Consider the following 16,671-nt stretch of genomic DNA (forward strand, 5'->3'; position numbering starts at 1 on the left):
ACAAGTGTTACCCCCACTGGAGAGTTCTTGTTCTAACAAAGGGAGCAGCTTAGAGACCTCAGCAAGCGTGGGTGTCACTACGCAATGGGAATGATCTATACATCGGCAGCCAGAATACATCGCCCTTGACAGCTCGCCAAAGGAACAAAGGGCAAACATCTTCATCCACTCACTCCCTGGTTCTTTTACGCCCAGTTTCATGATTTCTCCAGGGATTGAACTCCCTCATTTTGACAGTCTTGACTCTGTGAGGCCTCTCCATTTTCTTCAACCTTCCCTAAGGTCTAACCACTTTTGAGGGCTTCCCAGCTTGAGTGATTCTAGTTTCTTATCTCTTGTGTTTTGTTAAGAAGTAGATGAAGCTCAGTGATGGTGGCACACACCTTTAATCCCAGCACTCAGGAGGCAGAGACAGGTGGATCTCTGAGTTTGAAGTCAACCTGTTCTACAGAGTGAGTGAGTTCCAGGTTAGCCAGGGCTACACAGAGAAACCCTGTCTCAACATCCCCGCCAACCCCCCCCCCCAAAAGAACTAAATCAACATGGCCGTGGTCATTGATATTTCCACAACTTAATCCATTTTCTAAAGATTGGTTCCTATTAATTTTATTTACATGTATGTGTGTGTGAGTCTGTATGTTTATGAATGTATGCACTCTATACATTCATACATATGAATGAACTATGTGCACTTGGAGGTTGGAAAGGGTATTAGGGCCTTTGAACCTGGAGTTACATGTAGCTGTGAGCCACCCAACAAGTGAGCTCTGGAAGAGCAGAAAAGTATTTTTAACTGCTGAGCCATCTCTCCAGCCACACCTCAATTCAAACAGTCACATCTCAAATAAAGTGAGACTGCAGGGAGCCAATTAAATTTTTTGTTTGTTTGTTTGGGGTGTGTGTGTCACAGCTTGAGTGACATCAGAAGACAACTTGTAAGAGTCATTCTCTCCTTCCACCACCTGGGTTCTGGGGATCAAACTCAGGTGGTCAGACACAGTTGCGAGCCTCTTTGCCCAGTAAGCTATTTCCCTGGTCCCAATTTAATTTTTAAACCATTTGACTAGAGCAAATTTACTCCACACAAAAAGATTTCCTTATACTTGGGGGCTCACCCTACTAAGATATCTTTCCGTTCTCCGTACATTTTTAGATCCAACATTCACTATATATGGATTCAACTACTTGTGGTTCAAATGTGTTCAGAAAAATAATGGTCGGTGCTGAACACGTACAGACTTCCACTGATATTCCCTAAATAATTTGACAGAGCATCAACTTGCATAGTATCTACTTTGTTCTGGGTGTTACAAATAATCTCCAGATATAGTTTAAGGAATACAGCTGGGTGTGCTTGTACTGCACACAAATACAATGCTGTCTTACATAAGGGCCTTCAAAGGTTTTGGTGTGAACTCTGTGCTGGTTTATTTGGCTCCTGAACAAGGTTCTGGTATCACCTAAACCACATGCTTCTAGGCACGGGTGAGGGCATCTCTAGGTTGGATCAATTCAAGTGGTAAGATCTACCCTAAATGTAAGTGGAACCATCCAATGGACTGGAGTGCTGGTCGGAGAAAGCAAGCTGAGCATAAGCACCCATCTCTCTGCCTCCTGATTGCAGAGGCAACGTAACTAGCTGCCTCAAGATCCTCTCTCTACTTCCAACCCAGGACAGATGGGAACCAAAACAAACTGTTTTTTAAACTTGTTTGTTTGTTTGTTTTTGTTTTTCGAGACAGGGTTTCTCTTTATAGCCCTGGCTGTCCTGGAACTCACTTTGTAGACCAGGCTGGCCTCGAACTCAGAAATCTGCCTGCCTCTGCCTCCCAAGTGCTGGGATTAAGGGCCTGCAGCACCACGCCTGTCTCTGTTTTTTAAACTTTTTAAAAACTGTTTTTGTTTGGTTTCTTGTTGCAACAGTAAGAAAAATAACAATTACCCCTCACCAGTCCAATAGAAGCACCAAATACACACTTACCAACTACAGGTGCTCACCTACTGTAAGGCAGTGGTTCTCAACCTATGGGTCGGGACCCCTTTGTGGATCACAAGTGCATATGAGATATTTACATTACAATTCATAACAGTAGCAAAATTACAGTTATGAAGTAGCAGCAAGCCAGGGCAGTGGTGGTGCATGCCTTTAATTCCAGCACTTGGGAGGCAGAGGCAGGCAGATTTCTGAGTTGAGGCTAGCCTGGTCTACAGAGTGAGTTCCAGGACAGCCAGGGATATACAGAAAAATCCTGTCTCAAAAAAAAAAAAAAAAAAAAAAAAAGAAGAAGGAGAAGGAGAAGAAGAAGAAGAAAGAAGAAGAAGATGAAGCAAAATAATTATGGTTGGGGGCCACCATACTATGAGAAACTGTATTAAAGGGTCACAGCATTATAAAGGTTGGAAACCTCTGCTGTAAGGGTTAGGGGCTGGCTGCTCAGAGTCTTTACTGGAAAGCTCCATGGAACCAAACCATATGGAGGAAAAAATATGGTTTCAGAAGGTTCTCTTCTGCAGGAAGCCTGTACCCTCAGGTTATTTGGTTTTGGTTGTTGTTGTTGTTTTATTGTATTTTTTTTTAAGACAGAGTTTCATGTATCTCAGGCTGAATTCAAGCTTCCTATGTAGCAGAGAATGGCCTTGAACTCCTGATCTATCTGTTTCTCCCTCCCAGATGCTAGGGTTGCAGGTGTACACCGTCATACCCAGTTTATGCAGTTTGATCTCAGGTCTTCATGCCTCCTAGGCAAGCACTCTACCAAAGTAGCTACATCCTCAGCTCATTCCCCAAGCAAAGTTCCTTTCTGGGGAAAATTCAAATTAACCAGACTCAGTCAAAAGTTGAGCCTGGGGACTGGTTAAGAGCAGCACCTCCAGAGGACCAGAGTAAAGTTCTCAGCTAGAAGTACACAGCTGCCTGTAACTGCAGCTCTGGAGAACTGATACTTTCTTCTAGCCTCCATGTGTTCCTCTCACTCCCACCCTGACACACAAACACACACACACACACTCATTTTTAAAAGTGAAAAATGAATTAGTGTTCTCATTTTACAGAGAAGGAAGCAGAGGTCTGGAAATGGGTTGACTCCTTTAAGGCTACACAGCTAATAAATAGCAGGGCACAGGAATCGAACCCAGGATTTCTGGTGCCGCATATGAAGGTGTTTCAAAGAACCCTGCTGTGTAGCTCAAGGCTGGTGTGCCATGCATGCTCATCACTTTTGTTGAGTTGAACTGCCCATGCCTCTGTTACTCATAGCCAGTGTTCCTTCTCTTGAAGTAACAAGGAGTTACTTAAACTAGGCTGTGTTAGTTAATACATTGTATCAATGGGGTCAGGGGCTTTGGTTTAGTTCCCTCAAAGACAGCTCACATCTGTGTGGTACAGGGACACTTAACTGAAGACAGAGCTACCAATCTTTTCAGACATCTCTCAAGTCCTAGCCCTAGGACTGGAAAGAGTGGGATGGAGAGATGGAGAGGAAAAGGAAGAGGGAGAGAGGAGAAAGGGGAAGGAGAGAGGGAAAGAGAAGTGGGAGGAGGGGGAGAGGGGAAAAGAGAAGAGGGAGAAAGGAGAGAGACAGAGACAGAGGCAGAGAGACAGAGACAGCTATGGGGGAGGGGAGCAGGCTGGAATCTTCATCCTGCCTTCTGCACTTGGGGGTCTCTTGTCCACATCTGCTTTTTCAGGTTCCAATCCCAGCACTTGATGGGGAACCCCCTGCTGTCAGCCAATGGAGACAGACCACTCAGCCCCGTCCTTCCTGTTTTCCAAAAAGGCTCCTACTCAGAAGGGTAAGCAGCCATCTGGCTTGATCCTGACAAGATGGGGACTGACTGCTGCTGAGCATAGACCTGGTTGAGTTTCCTGCCGCACACGTGACCACCAGACCCGTGGGGGGGGGTTTCTACGGCAACCAAAGGGCAGTGAGTTTGAGAAAAGCTGAGGGCTGAATCCTAGAGGAGTCAGGCCACTGAAGGAAAAGAGGGGTGTGCAAGACCAACCCCGCTCCCCGAAACCCACAGAGAGGAAGGCAAGACAGAAGTTTCCCCTTGTGAAGAAAGTGAGGCTTTGAATTAGATAGACAGACAGACAGATTGATGGGAAATGTAGAAAGGAGAGTAACCAAGCACAGACAGACAGATTGATGGAAAGATGTAGAAAGGAGAGTAACCAAGCAGTTTGGGTGCTGTTAACGAGTGCTCAGTCAGTCAGAGATGTGTTCAGCAATTCCCAGCGGTGGCTGTGGTAGACTTGTTTCCCTCAGAGATCCTGCTGGTCCTGAAGGCCTTTACCAAAGCTAAATTCTACCTTGTGCAGGGGAAGGCATGAGAAAAGAAGCGAGAGATGGCAGCAGTAAGCCTCCAAGCCATACTCACACACATACACACAAATATTTAAGTGCTAGGATTCGGCCATTTCCTGTCTCTTTTACAGGGTAGATAATCTTTCCATTTCCTCATTGGTAAAATGGCAACCATGACAGCACGCTTGCCCTAAGAGGCTGCACTGAGGCTTAAAACACTCAATAAAAATACATAAAACTACAGCTGGCTGACTGTGGGTGTCACACACCTTTAATCCTGAGAAACAGGGCCAGGCAGATCTCTGTGAGTTCAAGGCCAGCCTGATCTACACAGAGAGTTCCAAGCCAGTCAGGGATATACAATACAGTAAGACCCTGTCTCAAAACAACTGCAGCAACAAATAATCAAAACAAAACAAAACAAAAACCATAGCTGGGGCTGGAGCGATGACTCGGAAGCTAGGGGGGTGTACTGGCTATTTTTGTGTCAACTTGACACAGCTGGAGTTATCACAGAGAAAGGAGCTTCAGTTGAGGAAATGCCTCCATGAGATCCAACTGTAAGGCATTTTCTCAATTAGTGATCAAGGGGGAAAGGCCCCTCTTGTGGGTGGGACCATCCCTGGGCTGGTAGTCTTGGTTCTATAAGAGAGTAGGCTGAGTAAGCCAGGGGAGGGAAGCCAGTAAAGAACATCCCTCCATGGCCTCTGTATCAGCTCCTGCTCCCTGACCTGTCTGAGTTCCAGTCCTGACTTCCTTTGGTGATGAACAGCAGCATGGAAGTGTAAGCCGAATAAACCCTTTCCTCCCCAACTTGCTTCTTGGTCATGATGTTTGTGCAGGAATAGAAACCCTGACTAAGACAAATTGGTACCAGCAGAGTGGGGTATTCCTGTGACAACCTGACCATGTTTTGGGGAGGACTGTGGAAGGACTTTGGAACTTTGGGCTTGAAGATCCATTCGTTGTTAAGAGATCTGTCAGATGTTGTGTAGGAGCTTGGAAGATAATGCTGAGAACAGTGCAGAAGATGGAGGCCTGGTTTGTGAAATTTCAGGGGGAAAATTAAAGACTCTCTTCAGGGCCATTGCTGTTTTTATTGTGAAGATTTTGTAGTTCTGGTTAGCTGGGGCTGAAGAATCAGCTGTGATTAACAAGATACCAGAACTACTAAAGCAAAAACTTTGCATTACTGGGACTATTGATGCTGGTTAGCTGGAGCTAAGAAATTAGCGGTGATTAAGAAGAGACCAGCATCGTTAAGGTAACATCTTCTGGGAAGTGTTTTCTGAAAGCACAAAGAGGCTGTGTTCCAGAGATAGGCAAGGTTGTACTCCTTCTGCAGCGGGACTTGGTAATGTGTAAGGGTCACCCAGGTGGTACTGGTTTTGAAGGCATGAAGGGGTCATGCAGAGCAGCTGAGGCTAAGCACTGTGAGAGGCCATGGAAGGCCATTGGTGAAGGTGCAGCCTCAGTTGCAGTTGGGGGCCCAGGACTGAAGGGGTCATGCAGTGTTTTGGAGATGCCAGTACCATGAGATGACCACCAAGAGCAGCAGCAGCAGTGGAGTACAGGCATCTGGAGCCCAGAGGACGACGTGTGTGCTACAAAGGGCATGGCTGGAGAAGTGACCCAAGCCCTTGGAGGAGCCCAGAAGATCGTGAGTTGGATCCCAGACGTTGGACAGTTGGAGATTGATTTTTGCTTTGATTGTGACTGTGCCCCGATATTTTCCCTCTTGAAGGAAGAAACTGTTTTAGTGGAGCCCACAGTTAAGAGACTTTTAATTGTAAAAAGACTTTGGATTTTAAAAGAGATGGATATTTTAAAGAGATTGAAATTTTAAGAATATGTAAAGACTGTGGGACTTTTAAAGTTATTTAGATCTTGGGGATGAATAAGAATGTAAGGGTTGAGGCTTACTAGTGATGTGTTTGTGTGTCAAGTTGACAAGGGGTCAATTGTACTGGCTATTTTTGTGTCAACTTGACACAGCTGGAGTTATCACAGAGAAAGGAGCTTCAGTTGAGGAAATGCCTCCATGAGATCCAACTGTAAGGCATTTTCTCAATTAGTGATCAAGGGGGAAAGGCCCCTCTTGTGGGTGGGACCATCCCTGGGCTGGTAGTCTTGGTTCTATAAGAGAGTAGGCTGAGTAAGCCAGGGGAGGGAAGCCAGTAAAGAACATCCCTCCATGGCCTCTGTATCAGCTCCTGCTCCCTGACCTGTCTGAGTTCCAGTCCTGACTTCCTTTGGTGATGAACAGCAGCATGGAAGTGTAAGCCGAATAAACCCTTTCCTCCCCAACTTGCTTCTTGGTCATGATGTTTGTGCAGGAATAGAAACCCTGACTAAGACAGGGGGCTTGCTGCTTTTGAAGAGAATCCCATATGGTGGATCACAGCCATGTCTTAACTTCAGTTCCCGGGTGGCCGATGCCGCCTTCTGACCAGGCATACATGCAGGCAAAACTCTTACATACATAAAAATATATACCTGGCTATGTATTTTAGCTAGTGTCACTGCTGTAAGAATGCGCAGACTCCAGAGAACTGCTCCGCGTGTCATGTTGACTTCTAATATTCTCAACTTTCACACTTCAGCCTGCTCCGGTAACCTACTGAGTAGTATTAGTTTTAGATGTAGGGAATACATTTTAGCAGCCACCTCTTAAGCAGCTGTATGCCAGCTCACACTAAAATGCAGGCCATCCCCGTTATGTCTGGAGTCACTGCGACCTTTCCAGCCTTGCAGGATGATGACAAAGCCAGGGGTTTGCCTTCCAGATCCGGCTCAGCGCAGGCGCAGGCGGTGGGGGCGGAGGGAAGGAAAGATCCCCAGGAAAACTGCTGTTGGCACGAACTGAATGAGGCGAGTGGGAGCCGAGCTGACTGCCGAGTTCAGCTTAGCCGCAGGCTATAGAAACAGACTTGAGACTTGAGTAAGAGCAAACAGGAGAAAAGCAGCGCTGTGAAGCAGCACGCGGGCCGGCTAGAACCGGTTGTTAATGCACCAGACCAATTTCTTCGGTACAGTTACTTCCACGCCTGGTCAGAGGGGCGGGTGCAATTCTTCAAGAAGTATTTACTGGTCTGCTCCGTTTCTCAGCGCTGGCATGAGCCGGGTGAGAAAAGGGAAGGCTGGAGGCGGCTCTGGCTCTTGGGTTTACAATCTCTTGCTGAGAGAATCCATTAGATACTGAGGCAGGTTTGTTTATGATTATACCCGCAAACAGCTAACTGCAACGATCAGTTAAGGCAAAGAGGATATCCCTTCATTTGTTCACCCTTATAGATACACATTCATTTACAGACTTGTGTGTGTGTGTGTGCGTGTGCATGTGCGTGTGCGTGTGCGTGTGTGTGTGTGTGTGTGTGTGTGTGTGTGTGTGCGAGCATGCATGCATGTCTATGTGTGTGCCCGTATGTATCTATGTGCGTGTGTGCACGCATGCATGCGTGACTGTGTGCATGAGTGCATGTTCGTGTGCCAGTGTGTGTGCACGTGTGCGTGTGCATGTGTGTTCTACCAAAGAACAAACCCAGGGCCCTGTACCACTATGCTGCAGTCCCACTGTTTGCTTTTCTGGAATGAGGTTTTATTTGCGGAAGACCGGCCTTGAACTTGCTGTGTAGTCCAGATTGACTCTGAATCCCCCTTTCAATCTATCCATTTCATCCTCCCAAATGCTAGGATCACAATCCTGCAACTCTACACCTGAACACAAACTCCTCCTTTACTTACATGAGCTCCTGAGAGAAGTTGGGGGCCAAGGCCAACCCTGGTATTCAGTGTGAGAAAGGTGGCCAGAATGTAATCCTGCTCTGAGAGGCTAGAGGCCTGTTGAGCTGAGAGCAGTCTGTTTGGGGACGGTCTCACTATGTATCCCTGGCTGGCCTGGAACTCACCAGGGAGACCAGGCTGGCTGCATTGGATTCACTGAGATCCTCCAGCCTCTGAGTGCAGGGAATAAAGGCATGTCCCACCAAGCCCCGCCTGCATTTTCTTGATTAAGGACTGAAGTGAGAGGGTTCAGCCCACTGGAGGTGGTGTCATCCCTGGGCTGGCACTCCTGAGTGACATAAGAAAGCAGGCTGAGTACATGCGCCATAAGCAAGCAAACAAGCAGAGGTCCTCTTTGGCCTCTGCCTCAGTTCCTGCCTCTGAGTTCCTGCCGGAGTTCCTGCCCTGTCTTCCATCACGATGGACCACAAATTGTAAGAATAAACCTGGATTCTTATTTTATGAGATAAAGTTCCTGCCGGGGTTGCTTGCCCTTGTTGCATTTCTCACAGCTGTAGAGAGCAAGCTAGGACAGTGTGCAGAAGGCGGAGGCTGAAAGAAACCTAAGGAAGTGAACAGGGGTGGGGGATCGGAGTGAATATCCTCTATACCCCAAAACACCACACTGCCATTAATAAAGATTGTATTTTGAGAGAACTACTTAACAGCATTTAATAAGATCTGGTGACATGCAAAGAGGACAGTGGAGCAGGGACACCAATCCAGATATTTCTCTAGTGGTAGCATGGAGTTTACTTTGGTAGAACCCACAATGCACTTCGCCCTTGGCCCTCTCAGGACTCTGTGGCACGGTTCTGTTGTGACCAGCTTATAGGTCCAGGCAGCCCAGGAAAGTGAGCAAACACCGACCTTAGAGGTCAGTTTGAAAACCTGGGCCTTCTCACAGAAAGCCTCTAAGAGAGAAAAGCAAGCCTCCTGCCAGTGAATTCATGCCCTCCCCCATCCCACAGAGGGAGATGTCGCTCCAGGGAATAGGGTGTTAGCAATATCAGCCCACAGGTGCCAGTGAAGGCTCAGGCTTCAGAGGAGATCCCACAGGAAAACAGAGCTGCACCACCTGAAAGGATTCCTCTGGGCTTTGGAAGGGACGTCCCACCGGGGGCTGCTTCCGGGCACACCATGCCCTTCCTTCCACTGGGTCCCCGGGTAACTTCACATAAAGCCTGCTCCAAAAAAGCCATCCTCTGATTCATGCTGAATGAATTCCTGGCATGCACTGTCAGAATGTGAAAGGCAGGTGTAGCTCCCCTGATGTTTTGAGTAGGTACTTGTTCAAATCATGTAACCTCTCTAGGAACCGTTTCTCAAAGGAGTGATGTATAATTTCTCCTCCGTCGTCGCGGTGGTGAGGGGGCGGATTCTGAGGAGGAGACACTGAGGGAGGAGGCAGGGAAAGCAATGCCATCCTGGATCCGAGCTGGGGAGATCAAAGGATAGGGGTGAGCCTCACCTCTGGAGATGGAGGGGTGGGGGTGGAGGGGTGGGGGTGGGGTGGAAGTCTATAAGAGGAGGGGAGGGAAAAGAACTAAAAGTGTATGGGAAGGGGGAGACACGGTTTTAGATTCCCCGGAGGACTCCGAGCATCCTGAGGATGCTTTTCAGGATGTCTGTGCTGCCCATGCCCCATCTCTACCCCGCAGCACCCCTCCCTTTACCCTTCAAGTAGCAAGTGCCTTCCAGCCTCTTTGTACTGGTTTACTCTCCGGCTCACCCAGCCTCTTGCCTTTGTTCTACCTCACCGATCACAACCAAATGCAAGTGCCAAATGCCCCAGTAGCCTGAGCTTCAGCCACAGCCATCCTTGCTGCCTACCCTGGTAGGTCTCAAACGCTATCATGCGCCAGAATCACTGGCAGGGCACAATGGTTGTAGTTTATAGACAGAATCTCATGTAGCTCAGGCTAGCTTCAAACTTTAACCAAGGATGACTTTGAACTCCTGGTGCTCCTGACTCCATTTCCCCAGTGCTGGGATTACAGGGCTGGGCCACCACTTAATCAGTCCTGGGAATCAAACCCAAGGCTTCCTGAACTCGAGGCAAGCACCCTACCAACTGAGCTATACCCACAGTCCAATGAAGGATGTTTTAAGAGTGCTTGCTGGGAAGTCCTCTGAGAATTGACATTGCGGATCTGAGAACCCTAGCCTTAGTCATCCACTGGCCCCCGTTGATGCTGGAACAGCTTGGAGATGGGTATACACTAGGTCCTTGACTGTGTCCTCCACGGTAGCGAGCTTACCCACAATAGGGACCCAAATCCCTCCTGCTGGACAGACCGTATGGCATGAGGGGTTCACGGTGATTTTTTTAGGTACCGTTAATGAAGCAAGGAGGTCTGTCTTCAGGAACATTTCACTTTTTTTCCTTCCAAACCTCAACCATCTTCTGGGCTGTCCGGCCTTCCCTTTCCAACAAACATATGTCTTCTTTAAATACTACAAGTTCTCCCAGCTGTCTATCAAAGTTCATAAGTAATTCTTTACAAGAAGTTTGGCAGAGAAGAGAACTGAGGTAATCAGTCTCTGCAGAGGGTGCAAGGCCCCAGAAGGCCTGGTATTGTACTGAATTAAGAAGAGAAAGACTTGAGCTCATTTAAATACCCATGGAGAGAAGCCAAGAAGGATGCTAATGTGGGAGAGAGGCAGAGGCCCCTAAGGAGAGGGGAAATGGGATCCAGAGTACAGGGAGAAAAAGAGCTGCTAGGACCAGGGCAGGGATACATGTCCCTCTGTTGGTGGAAAAAGAAAAAGATGGGCTCAGACGCAGGAATAATGGGGCTATAGACTTTAGGTGACTCCCAGTTCTAAGTCCACGGAATTAAATTGCCATAGTGTCACTGGCTTAATATGTCACCTCTCCTTGGCAGAGCTCTAAGCCCCAAGAAATGAATCTTCCACGAGAGTCTCTCAGGCTGGAAGATGTCTGCCAGTGGAACAGCCAGGACTTCCCAGGGGCACAAAGTGGAACTGGGAAAGGAAGGATAAATGCACCCAGCTGTGACAAGGGAGGGACCAGAGCAGGGTCACAATCTAATCAGTGCCAGGACCAGATTTAGAGTTGCCCTCAGCGAGCCCATCTGTCTGGCCCATCCAGTCACACTCTCTAACCACCTGAAACTGCAAGGAGCAGGTGGAAGGCAGGATTGAGAATAGATTTTTCCTAAACCTCAGGGACGGGAAGTTGGGATGTCATGGTCTACCCCTGACCCACACAGAGTACATCCCATCTCTGGGGAACCTGGAGGTAAAAGGAAATAATAAAAGCTCTAACAATCTGCCAGATACCTCCTTTCCTGAACTGGCATGCAAAGAAGTTTCTGGATCACAAATGTAAGCCATACTCTTCATCCTTCCCCTCTTCTTCCCCCTCTTCCTCCTCCTCTTTCTCCTCCCCTCTTCCTCCTCTTTCTCCTCCTCCCCCTCCTCCCTCTCGTCCTCTTTCTTACTATCATTGTCTTTATTGGGTGTCAGGGACCATTCTAGCTAATAGAAATACTTAATTTTAATTTTTATATGGTTTTCCTGACTATAAAAACAATAGATGGTCAATGTTTAAAAAGAAGAAACTCTATAACAAGACGTGCATTCCTAACCTAAGACAGCCAAACAGGGTGTGGTGGAAGAAGGTAAGCACGAGACTCAGAATCCGTTGACACTCAGGCTCTTCTGATTGTGCGATCATGGGCACACACACAATGTCATCGTGTGATCTTGGACACACAAGGCTTCCTTTCCTCCCTTTCCATATTGCTAAATGAAGGTAATGCTGCTCCCTCACCCCCACCCAGACAGGGTTTCTCTGTGTAGCCCTGGATGTCCTGGAACTCACTCTGTAGACCAGGCTGGCCTCGAACCCGGGAATCCTCCTGCCTCTGCCTCTTGAGTGCTGTGATAAAGGACGTGCACCACCATGCCTGCAGTTTTTGCTTTTTTTTTTTCTTTTTAAGTTTTAGTTCTATTTTAAAGTTATATGCATGCGTGTGCATGTCTGGACTTAGGGGTTAGGAGCTCTTGGGTACAGGTTTCTGAGGAGACTAGAATAGGAAGTCAGACTCCCTGGAGTTAGTGTTACACACAGTTGTGAGCCACCTGACTTAGGAGCTGAACTAGGGTTCTCTGCCAAGAGCCATTTCTCCACCCCGGGAATAACAGTTCTTGGAAATTTTAAGTAAGATGAGATTCATAAAGTACTGACAACAGCACTTGGCACATGGTCAGCAGATGACATAAGATGGTCACTATTGATGTCATTTCTGATATTTCATGCCCATCTACATAGCTTGAGTCTCAGGAGTAAGTGACCAATGGTAACAGCTCATGGAACATTTTCTTCAGACTTTGTGCTGGCCACTTTTATGTCAACTTAACACAAGATCGAGTTATCTGAAAGGAGGTAACCTTAGCGGAGAAAACGTCTCCATTCGATCCAATTGTAAGGCATTTTCTTTTTTCTTTTAAAATAATTATTTATGTTTATATCATGTGCATTGGTGTTTTGCCTTCATTTATGTTGGTGTGAGGATGTTGGATCCCTTGGATCTGGAGTAATAGACAGTTGTTAACTGCCAAGTGGGTACTGGGACTGGAACTCAGGTCCTCTGAAAAAGCAGCCACTGCTCTTAACCATTGAGCCATCTTTCCAGCCTGTAAGGTAAGTCTTAGTTAGTGACTGATGGGGGGGAGGGGCGCATTATGGGTGGTGCCATCCATGGGCTGGAGGGCCTGGGTTCTATAAGAAAGCAGGATAAGCAAGCCATGAGAAGCAAGCCAGTAAGCAGCATTCCTTCATGGTCTCTGCTTCAGCTCCTGCCTCCAGGTTCCTGTTCCATTTGAGTTCCTGTCCTGACTTTCTTTGATGATGAACTGTGGTCCTGAAGCGTAAGCTAAATAAGCCCTTTCCTCCCCCAAGTTGCTTTGGTGGGTCATGGTGTTTCATCACAGCAGTAGTAACCCCAACTCAGCCAGACTAGTCAGTATGCACACACACACACACACACACACACACACACAATTTCACATGGCCTGTTCACTTGCCAAGTATTATGAAATACTCTCAAACTAATTCCATGGAACTGGGACTATAGCTCTGTGGTACAGCGCTTGCTTAAGATATGCAAGAACCTAAACTCCATCCACAAGTATGGACAGAGAGTCACACAAAGAGTGGCAAGGAAGACTATATAAAGAAATCTCTCTCTCTCTCTTCTGCTTTTCTCCTCCCCTCCTCCTCCCCTCCCCTCTCTCCTCTCTCCCTCTCCCCAGGACACTCCCTTAAAACAAAGACACTCACTCAGGCAGTCCCTGGCAGCAGCCTCCATAGTGATTTTGAGTAAGAGGCAGTGACAAGCATTTACCTAACTAAACTCAAAACAATGCTTTCAGTTCAACTTTTAATGTATCTTTCATCTCTATGAAAGATATTCATTTCATTGCTGGGCAAAAGATGTGATATAAAAGATAAATTACTTTTGCCTGGCTTCAGTCCCTTTCGGAGCCTTATTAAACTGTGTTTCACAGAGATAATTGCATGATTTCCATTTTGGGTGTCCTGAGGTCAAGTAACCTCAGGTCCTGAGGAACTAGGAACACGACCAGAATATTTTGGGAGCTTTTATCTCCTGGCAGCTGTGTAGGGCAGAACGACATGAACCCTTGATCCAGGCTGGTCCGAAATCCTCCTATAAGTACGCATCTCCCTCAGAATGATTTTAGGTTGAACTCAGGACTTTGACTTAGCTGTAGCTTAGTTGTAGCTAGTGACCTGGGTAACTGTTTCCCAAATAGCCCTGAGAGCCCCTCGAGGCCCAAGTCATATCTCAGTCCTTTTGCCCATTCAAAGCTGCTGTAAGCTCACATTCAGGGCCAAGATCAACCAACAGAGGTAGTCTTTTTTTTTTTCTGGCTGTCTCCAAGAACTGCTGAAGTTTATTGTGCCTCCTCTTAGCTGGTACCAAAACCAGTTGCTCCCTCTGGTAGCTATGGCCCGCCTTTCTGCTCTGCTGAGCTGTGAGCTACACAGAAGCAGTTTCAGGGAAAGAACATTACAAACCCAGTCTATAGTGAAGGTGGTGAGTTCTAGACTGTGTCAGCCTTACCTCCCTCAATATTGCAAGCCTGTCCCAGGGTAGAAAACATTTCCCTTCACAGGAGGAGGAAAAGAACAAAATGGCTTTTCTGACCAAAAAGCCTGCTGTATTATTTACTGTACATTTACCTTGGTTATAATAACATGCTAGGAGATTCATGTTTGGGCAGCTTCACACGGTTCCATCAAGGCTGGTCTTCCTTAAAGTACACCTAGCTTATGATGAAATTTGCAAACTCCAAATTACTATTCGTTAGCCTGTCCAAGTAGCATTACCTGCATTAATCAACCTCACAGGACATGAGCAAATATCTCTGTCCTTTAAGGGTTTTTTTTCCCCTTTAAAAAAATTATTTATTTTCTCTATGTGAGTACATTGTCGCCATCTTCAGACACACCAGAAGAGGGCACTGGATCCCATTACAGATGATTGTCAGTCACCATGTGGTTGCTGGAAATTGAACTCAGGACCTCTGGAAGTCAGTGCCAGCTCTATACACACACAGACACACACACACACACACACCTTTAAGTTTTTATCAGGGATTTTGAACGCCTTCTATAGATCTTTGGTAGGAATTCGAATTATCGAGAGTTAGTTGATCAGAAAGACAGCAAGATAAAAACTATTTAGGAGAAAAAAACGATGCATCAGTCTCTTGGGCATTGAATATGTTAGTCAGCACAATTCCTTCCTCAGTTTATCCCGGGTGAGGCTGTTCTGAGTCTTTGGAATGGATGAAGAATGGAGAAGCTGTGTACATTTATGCTGAGGGAAGATTTTCTACTCGCTTCCTCTCACTGGAGCCTAGTTGTCTGCATCTCTGCTTAAAATATATATTTAGTTTACTTGTGTTCTTATGAACATTTTCCTTCTTTTTTGTTTTTGGTGTATTTGTGTGTATGTGTGTGTGTGTGTGTGTTTGAGACTGTTTCACTGTATAGCCCTGGCTGTCCTGGAACTTACTCTGTAGACCAGGCTGGCCTCAAACTCAGAGATCTGCCTGCCTCTGCCTCTGCCTCTGCCTCTGCCTCTGCCTCTCTGCCTCTGCCTCTGCCTCTGCCTCTCTGCCTCTCTGCCTCTCTGCCTCTCTGCCTCTCTGCCTCTCTGCCTCTCTGCCTCTCTGCCTCTCTGCCTCTCTGCCTCTCTGCCTCTCTGCCTCTCTGCCTCTCTGCCTCTCTGCCTCTGCCTCTGCCTCTGCCTCTGCCTCTGCCTCTGCCTCTCTGCCTCTCTGCCTCTCTGCCTCTCTGCCTCTCTGCCTCTCTGCCTCTCTGCCTCTCTGCCTCTCTGCCTCTCTGCCTCTCTGCCTCTCTGCCTCTCTGCCTCTCTGCCTCTCTGCCTCTCTGCCTCTCTGCCTCTGCCTCTCTGCCTCTGCTTCTGCCTCTCTGCCTCTGCCTCTGCCTCTGCCTCTGCCTCTGCCTCTGCCTCTGCCTCTGCCTCTGCCTCTGCCTCTGCCTCTGCCTCTGCCTCCAGAGCACTGTGACTAAACATGTGTACCACCACCTCCCAGTGAACATTTACCTTTTTGTTTGTTTGTATAAACCATGGTTCTCTATTTAACTGTCTGGAAGAGGACACAGTAGCTTAGTTTCCCAAACATCTGGTTCTTCTTGATTCCACACCAGCATGTTCAGTCACTTGTGATGCTCTTTATTGATGTATAACTTAACTAAGAGAAGACAAAGTAATAACTTGCAAGGCTTAAAAAACATGAGTTTGAGCCAGGCGGTAGTAGCACACACCTTTAATCCCAGCACTTGGGAGGCAGAGACAGGTGAATCTCTGTGTTAGAGGCCACCCTGATCTACCTAGCACATTCCAGAAGAGCCAAACAGCGAAGGCTACACAGAGAAGTCTGGTTTCTTTCTTCTAAGACATAGAAAATATTTTCCTTGAATGTTTACATTTGCCGTCTAGAATTCAAGGGAGGAGCTAAGGTCTCTACAGTTGCCTGTGGTCACAGAAATCTATGGCAACGTAGACAAGATAAAATAGCAGTAAAGATCAAAAGGTTGGGGTCAAACAGAGCCAAGTATGAGTCCCTTATATTTATGAATTATGTGACCTTGGCCTAAACCCTGATAACATTTAACATTTGCAGATTGCTTTGTGTGCACTAGACACTGAGCTAAATCTGCCAGATGCATTCATTATCTCATTTCATCCTTAAAATAATCCCATAAGGAAGGTGCTATTAATATCCTCATTTCACAAATGAAAAACTCAAAGCTCAATAGGTTGGGCAGTTAGTTCAAAATCACAGACACCAAGTTTCAAAAAACAAAGCATTCGATTGCAGCCCTGTTGTCTGTACTCTACTTACAAGCAAGAGTTGTGGGAACTGAGTAGATGATACACACCAAGAGTATGTCTACATACAGCGGTTCCTTCCGTGTAGTGTTTGTTTGTTTGTTTGAGACAGGGTCTCACTATGTAGCCTTGGCTGGCCTGGAACTTACTGTGTAGACCAGGCTGGC

This window comes from Mus caroli, unplaced genomic scaffold, assembly GCF_978045245.1.
Source record: "Mus caroli unplaced genomic scaffold, Mus_caroli_1 scaffold_3, whole genome shotgun sequence".
Classification (NCBI taxonomy): domain Eukaryota; kingdom Metazoa; phylum Chordata; class Mammalia; order Rodentia; family Muridae; genus Mus; species Mus caroli.